Source organism: Lactuca virosa, chromosome 9 (genome assembly GCF_052849685.1).
Source record: "Lactuca virosa cultivar CGN04683 chromosome 9, Lactuca_virosa_CGN04683_v6, whole genome shotgun sequence".
NCBI classification, from domain to species: domain Eukaryota; kingdom Viridiplantae; phylum Streptophyta; class Magnoliopsida; order Asterales; family Asteraceae; genus Lactuca; species Lactuca virosa.
Window position 1 is genome coordinate 145214276 of NC_136434.1, and position 10481 is coordinate 145224756.

General features: G+C 39.9%; 1 non-coding gene across 1 annotated transcript; it reads left to right on the forward strand.

Moving 5' to 3' along the window:
- The first annotated feature begins 4173 nt into the window (after positions 1 to 4173).
- On the forward strand, positions 4174 to 4280 carry LOC145141701 (small nucleolar RNA R71). The gene has a single exon (XR_013722896.1). It is a non-coding gene; the product is annotated as a small nucleolar RNA R71 (small nucleolar RNA).
- Positions 4281 to 10481: the final 6201 nt, after the last annotated feature.

The window sequence follows — 10481 nt, forward strand, 5'->3', positions numbered from 1 at the left end:
ATAACTAAAAGATCAATCATCATCTTCATTGTCGTGTGCTCCACTCGTTCCGGCTCCGTCTCCTCCACGGTTTCGATACTCACTCCATCTTGCACAAATCGGGTAATGATGCCCCCAAGTGAGGCGGTTGGTCTACATTTAAATGTCGAACCAAATTTTCTACCGTCCCACCGATCCAATTAACACTTAAAGACAATTGATCAAAATATCCCGACATATCTCCTCCAAAAGTGGCACCACCCATGGGTGAATTATGTTGCACTGACTGTCCTCTATCTCCTCGTCCTCTTACGTTTCTTCTCCCTCTTGCCCTCAGTTGGTGTTCATGTTGCTCGCGTGGTAGTTCAACATCATCATCTAGTGGTATGCTCCAATGTGACCCCATGTTTAGTACTACACACATAGACTCCAAAAAAACCATAGTAAGATCATCTCCAGGATTGCATGTCAAAGTCTTGGTTAAAAGAGGCATAAGAAGACCATACGATTTTGCAAGGCGGGTAATGAAATGACCCCTATTAATGGGGCTACCGGCTCGTGAAATTGTAGCTTTGCTACCCAAATAGTTAGCCAAATGATAGGGAATATTGCAGAAAACTCTCGGTGTGACCATGCTCCATAGGAAAAAGAGATTCAAGTTTGTTACTTTGTCCCCATGCCTTTTATGGTTGATTGAAAAAGTGATCAAATGGTGAAGCAATCAGTGGATCGGGGATCTAATTTGGCTTTCATGTGAAACACCCGAGTGGAAAGCTTCATTTGCAATCAAACACCAAAAGCCATTTCCAGACGCACCCGGTAAATACTCTCGGGCTGCAGACCTTAAGAAGAGCTCAAATACCGGTAACCGTGTTTCATGCTCTTCATATATTCCCATCCACCATGCAGACTCCGCGAGGCTGCATTCTCTGAACTCACAGCCTAGGGAAAGAACTCAACACATAGTTCTTGATAAACCGACTCACTAATAGCGAATAGATTTCTCCACCCGTTACAGGTGAAAGAAAAATCGTCCATTGAAAATTGTTTTGTCAAGAATGGAGCCATTCTCTCCATCAACCCAATCTACCCAAATGGCAAATTCCCTGTAGTGCAGCCATCCCAGTTTGTCTGTGAAATTAGTGAGCACAACGGTAGGCATGTCTACGAGAAGTCGGTACAATACGTGGCGAGATGACACATGGCCTTGAAATTGTTCATTTGAACTCCTGGAAGCCATTTTTCTGCAAGAACAAATAAACAAGAAAAAACAAACAAAGAATTCCACATATTAGGCAGATTAGCAGAAAACAATTGGCTAATTCCCAGGACTCACGTCGTGAGCCTGAAGCTCATGTCGTGAGGTCGCAACTGTCAGCGAAAATCGTCCATGGCAAACTGAAAATCGGGCCTAAATCCTTGTTGGGGTTTACTAATAAGTCACTTCTAAGCACATTTAAGCAACATGCAGTAGATGAATCACATATTTAGGGTATAATTTCGACATTCAAACATATTACAAACCCTAACTCCTAAATCAAACAAATTAGTCAAAATTAAGCACTAAAAGTAGGAGGTATTTACCTTAGTTTGAAGATTGCGTAAAAACTAAGGTTATTTGTGTTGGATTTGGCCAAAATCGAGTATGCGGGGGGACCAGAGGATTGTCGTCGTCCGTTCGTGGGATTATAAAATGAAGTCAATTGGTGTTCTGATTTCTTTAATCTGTGGTCCCAATTTTTGTCTTTCTCACGTCATGAGAGCTAAAACCTCACGTCGTGAGTTTGTAAGTGGGCTAAAACATCTGGGCCATTTAATTGATTATAATTTGGGCCAAAAATGTTGGGCTAAAACATGAGAGCAAAATCTATCCCACCCATAACATATTCTAGCTCACGTCGTGAGTTCGCTTCTGACTTTAAAATAATATTATTTAAATTAAAAACTTAATTCGTTTTACCAATTAATTTTAGGAACCCCCATACTCGATTTTCACCATTCATAAGATTATTAGATGATTAGATGATCAATTATCCTAAAAAAAACTAAAAATGTAAAAACTAAATTAAAGGCATAAACGAAAAGGAAATTCAATCTGAGCTCGGGTTGCCTCCCGAGAAGCGCTTCTTTTTCTTGGAGTCATGAGTCGGACTCTGTGCTGCCTCACGTTGAATTATCCAGAGTGTCCATCACCATTTGAATCTTTTGCTCCTTCCATATCCTTTTATACGCTTGGACTCATCGAATGTATGCCTTTTTTGAGTTCTCTTTTTTAGCTTTCACTTCATTTACTTCAAGCTTGCGTTTAATCCCTTTATTTTCTAATTTTTCTTCATTCTTTTTAAGCTCCATGGGAACCATCTTTTCATCCACAACTGAACTCGTTTCCTTACAAGTAACCTCGTCCTCGTCACCCGATAAATCGTCACTTTCTTCACTTACCCAAGATGTTGGAGTTTTAAAAGCAATAACTTCAAACGCCAATGGAACGGATGCTCTTGGTTTGGTAAGTTTGACTTGTTGAATTGTCTTTAGTTCTTCTTCCATAAGCTTCTCCAATTCTTCAAGTTCATCTTCTTCTTTATCAATATTAAAAACTTCACCTTGAACATCACTTCCTTGGAAACCATCCTCTATTCCAAAAGTAGCTTCATCATCTCCCACTCTTAAAGTAAGCTTGGATTCACGAATATCAACCAAGGCACTAGCAGTATTAAGTAGAGGGTGACCCAAGATGATTGGAACATCATGATCTTCTTTCATGTCCATAACCACAAAGTCAATTGGAAAGACAAATTTCCCAATTTTTACTAAGATGTCTTCCACAATGCCCCTAGGATGTGTCACTGAACGGTTTGCCATGTGAATGGTCATTCTTGTAGCCTTTAACTTCAGAATATTGAGCTTTTGATAAATAGAAAAAGGCATTAAATTTATGCTAGCTCCAGAATCAGCTAAAGCATAAGTCTTCAAATTATTCCCAAATTCACACGGAAGAGTGAGGCGTCCAGGATCTCCCATCTTCTGTGGTAACTCTCCCAATACCACTTTTGAACTCTGCTCACTAAGAATCACCTTGGAATTTTTCTTCAAATGCTGACGAGTATCTATCAATTCTTGTAAGAACCTTGCATATTCGGGAATTTTAGACAACGATTCAATAAAAGGAGTATTTATTGAAATACCCTTGACTTGCTTCATAAATTCCAAATGCTCCTGTTCCAGTGGATGACTATTAGCTCGGGACGAAAACGGTAATGGAGGACGATAAGCCGGAACTTTTGCTGAATTTTCCCGTTCAGACTCGGCCCACGTCGTGAGCTTTGAAGGCTCACGTCGAGAGTTCTGTGTTTCAGCATAAATTTTTTCTTCGATTTTTGAATTTTTCGGCTTTGGTTCGGATAGTCGTGGCTCCACTTCTAGTGCTTCTAAGAACTCAGAAATAGCCTCTTCTTCAGTTTCAATTACCATTACATGTGATTGAGTCTTGTTCTTGGGAATTGGGTTAGATATTCTTTCATTTACCAAAGTGGTTAGTTGACCAATTTGGGCTTCGATATTTTTAATTGATGCCTGCTGATTTCTAAGCAATGCTTGCTGGTCCCTTATGACCGCATATGTGTCATCATGTCTTTTCTCGGAAGCCTCCATAAATCTATATAAAATAGACTCAATATCAACTTTCTTTTCAGAAGGTGGTTGTTCTTTTTGGTAGAAGCCTCGACCTGTCTGCCTATATTTTTCTTCTTTTTGCTTCTTGTACTCTTCATATGGCAACCACTCCTTTTTGTTTTTCTCCAATATTCATCATATTTATCCCCACTAGAATAGCAAACTTGAGCCTTTTTATTTCCATGTTCATCCAAGTGGCATTCTTTCGTCAAATGTGGACCATTGCATCTTTCACATCCAACTCTAATAGCATGAATTGACTGATCCATCGTTGTCATTCTTCTGTCCATGGTGTCAAGCATAGCTAGTACAACTGCCATGTCTTCAGAATTTCCACCCGCAATGCCTTTTGCTCCTTCATTTCTTAGATTGTGGTACTCACGAGAATGCTTTGTGAATTCTTCAACCAACTCCTTGACTTCGCCCGGATTTTTCTTAGTCAGTGGTCCTTGAGAATCAAGGAGTTGCCTTGTCATAACATTCACACCATCATAAAATATTGAGACTTCTTGTTGTATGTTAAGGTCATTTTGAGGAAAATTTCTTAGCAACCCTTTATAACGCTTCCATGCCTAATAAAGTGATTCACCCGGATTTTGCTCAAAGTTGGCTATTGCCTTCTTGAGTTTAGATATCTTGGATGGTGGACATAAATGTTCTAGAAATTGCTCGCGCATTTGTGCCCAAGTAGTGATTGCACCAGGTGGTGGTGCCTTTAGCCAGTCTTTTGCAGCTCCTTTAAAAGTAACCGGAAGCATCCTCAGCAAGACTGTCTCTCTAGGAACATTAGGGACATTGAAATAGTCTGCAATGTCATTGACTTCATCTAAATGCTTGTAAGCATCCTCATGATCCTTCCCATAAAATGGTACATCCTTAAGTGCAGTAAGGATGTGTCCTTTCAACTCGAATGGGGCATTTGCAGGAATTGCAGGTTGTACTAGGCCAGGACCAGCATCATCTCTAATTCGCTTCTTGTATGCTCCCATGGAAATATCTACAATGTTCGCCATCTCGTTTTATGGCTCGTCTTCGGGTTCACTCCTATGTAGTTCGAACTCAGGCTCAGATTTGTATTCAGATTCTTTTGGATTAGGTATTTGATCTAAGCTTTCAATCGTGCTCTTGTCCTTCGAAGATATACTAGACTCTCCCGTTTTCTTTCCCGACTTCTTTCCAAAGACTGATTTGAGATCCTTGAAAGGTGACTTCTTTGATGTTTCGTTCACTCCTGCGTTCTTATCCGTCTTTTTGTGAATGGCTGACTCTAGATCTTCAAGTGGTGATACCAAAGGCGTGTGGGAACCTCTGGTCATTAACTACTACAAAATAAAAAAAAACATAAAACTGAACAAAAACAAAGACAAAGAAAAACGATTGGATTCACGTCGTGAGCCTTGAAAGCTCACGTCGTGAGTTCAGTTCTGAACAAAAAATACTAAGCTGAATAATAACTTTTTGCAGGTTTTACCCCACAAAAAGGATCGATTAACCTAAAGCAAATAAATTAACAACTGAAATGGTTGTTCCCCGGCAACGACGCCAAAAACTTGATGTGAACAAAAGTACCTAACAGTTTTAAATTTATTTTCCTAACTAACATAATTAACCAATATGCACCTAGGCAGTGTACCTAGTCGGATTGTAATGTAGTTTAAGTAAGTCGGGGTCGAACACAGGGAACAACTTTAATTAATTAATCTATCTACTATTAAGTTTACCTAAGATTCTAGCAAATTAATGGTTTTTATCTAATTTTGCAAGTTTAGATGAACTTAATTTATCAACAACTATCAAATTAATAAAACACTTCTGTTAGTTTGAATCCACTTTCCCTCAATGGTTTATATATTAATTATGACAATTATGTTGGTTACCAATTAAAACAATATTAGCAATTCAATTCCATATACTAACATTCAATTAATTCATGTAGATCTATGTATGGTCACACATAATTTAACACAGAATCAATTATTAAATAGAATTGGAGCTATGTAAGATTGAATTGACAAACACAAATTATGGTCACAATATGAGTTCTCTAGCACAGCTAAATTCAATAATTCAATTGCTTATCTAAGATTGGTTCGATCTTAGCTCTAATAATCTAATATTCACTAAATTACTAGGTAATCAAATTCATGCAGATTAATGATCACTAACTAAACAGAATAAGAAATTAAAGGAATCTAGTTATCAAATTAAGCATGCTAGGTGTAATCAATCAAACACAAGTCATAACCAACAAGTAAAGTCTAGATCTATATAATCAAACCATGAGTTCCAACTTCATCTAGCTAACAGAAGCAGCTAGATTTAGCTACTCATTCTAACAAATGAACACAAACTAGTCATAATCAAAAACATGTTTAAAGTACCAAAGGAAAAATCAAATTATGAACTTCTTCTTCCTTGGTGTTCAAACCAATTCCCTAGCCTTCAAACTCTTTGATTTTCGACTTCTGGAACCTCTATAAGTCAGCCAACCTCCTAAAGTTGTAGGGATCAAGGTCTATTTATATTTTTCGAAATATCCACACTCACGTCGTGAGCAAAGATGTCTCACGTCGTGAGATCGTTGTTATCCGTGTTTGACAAGGATTCTAGGTTCGCGATGCTTATCTTCTGGAAAGTCCTAACTCATGTCGTGAGCCTTTAACACTCACGTCGTGAGAACGTGTTTTTCTGGATTTTTTTTATCTTTCAAGCCTTTGTCCTCCAAAGTTCCAATCTTTAACGCTTTTAGTCCCTTTACTTCAGCCTTCAAACTCTCTGATTTTCGACTTCTGGAACCTCTCTAAGTCAGCCAACCTCCAAAAGCCGTAAGGATCAAGGTCTATTTATATTTTTTGAAATATCCACACTCACGTCGTGAGCAAATATGTCTCACGTCGTGAGATCGTTGTTATCCATGTTTGAAAAGGATTCTAGGTTCGCGATGTTTATCTTCTGAAAAGTCCTAACTCACGTCGTGAGAACGTGTTTTTCTGGATTTTTTAATCTTTCAAGCCTTTGTCCTCCAAAGTTCCAATCTTTAACGCTTTTAGTCCCTTTACTTCAAAATGTCTTCTTTTTGGCTGCACAATATAATTTAACCTTATAAGTACCATTTATCTATGAAAATAACCAAATTATTAATCAAAATGTACTTAAATATTGCCTAAAAATATGTATAAATATGGCAATATCAGTGTGCTCTCACGACGTGACCAAGGGCTAGTCACGACGTGAGGATCGTTGATTGACGTTGTGTGCTATTGACTTTGACTTTGACCATTGACTTTTGGCACGGGTTGAGTTTTGGTCAAATTTCTATTTTTTAGAAGGTAGACTTACGGTTTACCTTGTGTGTATTGTTAGGATGTGTTTAGCACCCATCTTTTGGCCGTAAGAGTTGTTAGTTGTGGTAAGCGCGACATTAAGCAGAGTTTAGTTAGCTTGTGAGTCAGGTGAGTCTCCTCACTGTACTTGTGGGTCGAAGGCACCAATGTAGGCCCAATGTATTATGTTATGTAGGAAGACCAGGTGGTGGACCCTGGCAATTGTATGAAAGAGCTGGATATGGCTCCCGAAAAACTGTATGCAAGACGAGGGTCGGGACCCTGGCAGTTATATGTAGTATGCTAGTTGTCTTTGTGATGCTTGCATGGAAGACCAGGAGGTGGCTCTTGGTACTTGTTTGTAAGACCATGGTTTTGCTCCCTGCTTGGCAATGAGAGACTATGATACAATTCATGGCATGGTATTAATTGTAAGACTATGGTTAGCACATAACATTCTCTATTCTATGTATAGTATGTGGTATTTTGGGGAACTCACTAAGCTTTGTGCTTACAGTTTGTGGTGTAACAACCCAAAACAGTGATAAAAATTTTCATTTTTAAAAATCATTAAGTTCATACATCAGATGTCTCGAGGTCACCCATGATACACAATGTCAAAATCATTAGAGTCAATATAATCAAAAGTGTGGAAATATAATGGGATGGTGTGCCATGACGTCGGCCCCTTCCCTTTCGTACCGGAAGTACCTAAAACCATAAACATAACTATAAGCACAAAGCTTAGTGAGTTTCCCTAAAATACCACATACATCAATATACATGAACAAAATATAACAACACATGCCCGTATCGGGTTTGTGTCAACCCTTGGGCCCCTATCAACCCCGAGTCCTTAATGACTCTATGTAACAATGTGTAGATGTGTTAGGTCCGCATCAACCCCTGGGTCCATATCAACCCTGAGTCCTTAATGACTCCGAGCCCAGATTGGCTCCATGCATATAATATACAATCATAGCAGTAATAGGCACATAGACACATACATCCTACATATACAAGTCTGTGGCCCGACATTGGTGCCTTTGACCCACCAGTATGGTGAGAAGACTCACCTCGCGAAAAATGCTCAATTGCTACTACTCTCACTGATAGAACATTGTTGCTATGCACCACCTAATCAATCAAACCAGATAAACCCTTAGCTCTTCCTCCAAACCAAGTGTTTGACCAAAAGTCAACGACCAACGTTGACTTTACTCAACCGCCATGTCGTGGCCACCTATGGCCACATCGTTGCCTTCTAATAAATAGTCCGACACAATTTTCCGCATCGTCACGTTGTGGCGACCTAATGCCACGCCATGGGCACTGGGTTTTCAGTAGCTTAATGTTTAAGTTTCTTTCTTCGATCCGAAGGGCTCCAAAGCTCATATCTGGTCCTAAACCCGATCTAGAAGGATAAAGTTTCCAACTTTGCCCGTTAAGACCTCCCAAAATGTCAAAATATCAAACCCTAGGTTTCAAATGGGCTAAATAAGACATAACATTCCCCATTAAGCACTTATCCTGAAAAGTCCATAGCTCATTTACTCCAGATCAACTTTTAATACCAAAATCAACATAAAAGTTGATGCTTTATAGATATGCATATCCAATGCATGTCTTGAAGCCATAATGAGTCAAAATAAGGGGTTTTCCATGGAAATCTCATGCATGGATCAAAACCCAACTAGAATTTAGATCCAAACCAACAAACATGCCAAAAATCATACAAATTCATAAAGTTGCAAACTTTATGAGATCCGATCACTCCAACCCACAAGAACATGAATATTAAAGGACAAAACATTAGATCTAGCAACCTATCATGATAAAAATCGAGTCTTGGACATTTAAAAAGGTCCAGAAGAGTGTTAAGACAAAGGATGAGGACTAGCTTGCTGAATCTTAGCTCACTTCTTCTTCTTTCTTCCTTCAAAGGCTTCAAAGAACATCAAAAGGGCTCAAAATAAGAGAGGAAGGAATTTAGGGTTTCTCAGATCTCAAAGAGGTTGATGGAGGTTGAGGGTGAGCAAACCCAAGCCTCCTCATTCCTTTAAATAGGGAGCAAAACCTAGAAAATAGGGTTTTTCACTTGCCAGCTGCCATATTGTGGCCTATACTGCCATGTCGCAGCGGATTAAATGAGATACACAGACTAATTTTGACTTGCCACATCGTGGTGCCTTCCCACTACATCATGGAAAACCTTAAAATGCCAAAATTGAAAAAGAATAAAGTACCTCGGGATCTGGGTGTTACAACTCTCCCCCACTAGAATCAGACTTCGTACTCAAAGTCTGTATCCCCAAATAACTCGGGGTAATTCTTTCTTATATCATGCTCTGACTCCCACGTCCACTCAGAACCCCTCCGGTGCTGCCACTGCACCTTCACAAGGTTCACCACTTTGTTGTGCATAGTCTTTGTCTTTATGTCGAGAATTGCAATCGGTCTCTCTATATAATTCAGACGCTCATCGACCTAAATGTCATCCAAGGGAATCACCCCGGTATCATCGGCTAAACACTTCCGCATCTGAGAGACAAGGAAAGTGTTGTATATCTGACTGATTTCATCAAGAAAATCCAATCGGTATGCAACCTTGCCCACCTAGCGATAATCCTGAAAGGACCGATAAACCGGGGACCTAACATCCCCCGCTTCCGAAATCGGATTACACCCTTCCAAGGTGACACCTTCAAAAGCACCAAATCCCCCACCTGGAACTCGAGATCCGAATGACGTCGGTCGGCATAACTCTTCTGTCAACTTTAGGTTATCTGCAACCTGTAACGCAGCTGTTGTATCAACTCGGTGGTCTTGAGCACCACTTCAGTACTCACCATGACCCGATGCCCGACCTCGCCCCAAAAAACTGGGGTCCTACACCTCCTCCTGTATAGCATCTCGAAAGGTGGTCGATCAATACTGGCATGATAATTGAACGCGGCTAGTAGAAGGTAAGTATCCCAACTCCCGCCAAAATCTAGCATGCACACCGTGAGCATATCTTCGAGCGTCTGAATTTCCCGCTCACTCTGTCCATCGGCCTGGGGGTGGTAAGTTGTACTAAAATGCAGTAAGTACCCAAATCCTCATGAAAAATCTCTAAAACCTAGAGGTAAAACAAACGTCTCGATCTGAAACCACCAAAACAGGCACTCCATGTCGAACCACCACCTCCTGAATGTAAATGTCGGCCAACTTCTCGGCTGATATACTCTCGGTAATCGAAATGTAATGAGCACTCTTGGTCAATCTATCAACAATGACCCAGATAGAGTCAACCCCACGCGCCGTCCTAGACAACTTTGTGATGAATTCCATAGTGATCTCTTCCCATTTCCACATGGGAATGGGTAACGGCTGCATCTTGTCGTGGGGTCTCTGATGTTCGGCCTAGAATTTACGGCAAGTCAAGCACTGCTCCATAAAAAATGCTATCTGCCTCTTCATACAGGGCCACCAATAGCTCAACTTCAGAACCCTATATATCTTTGT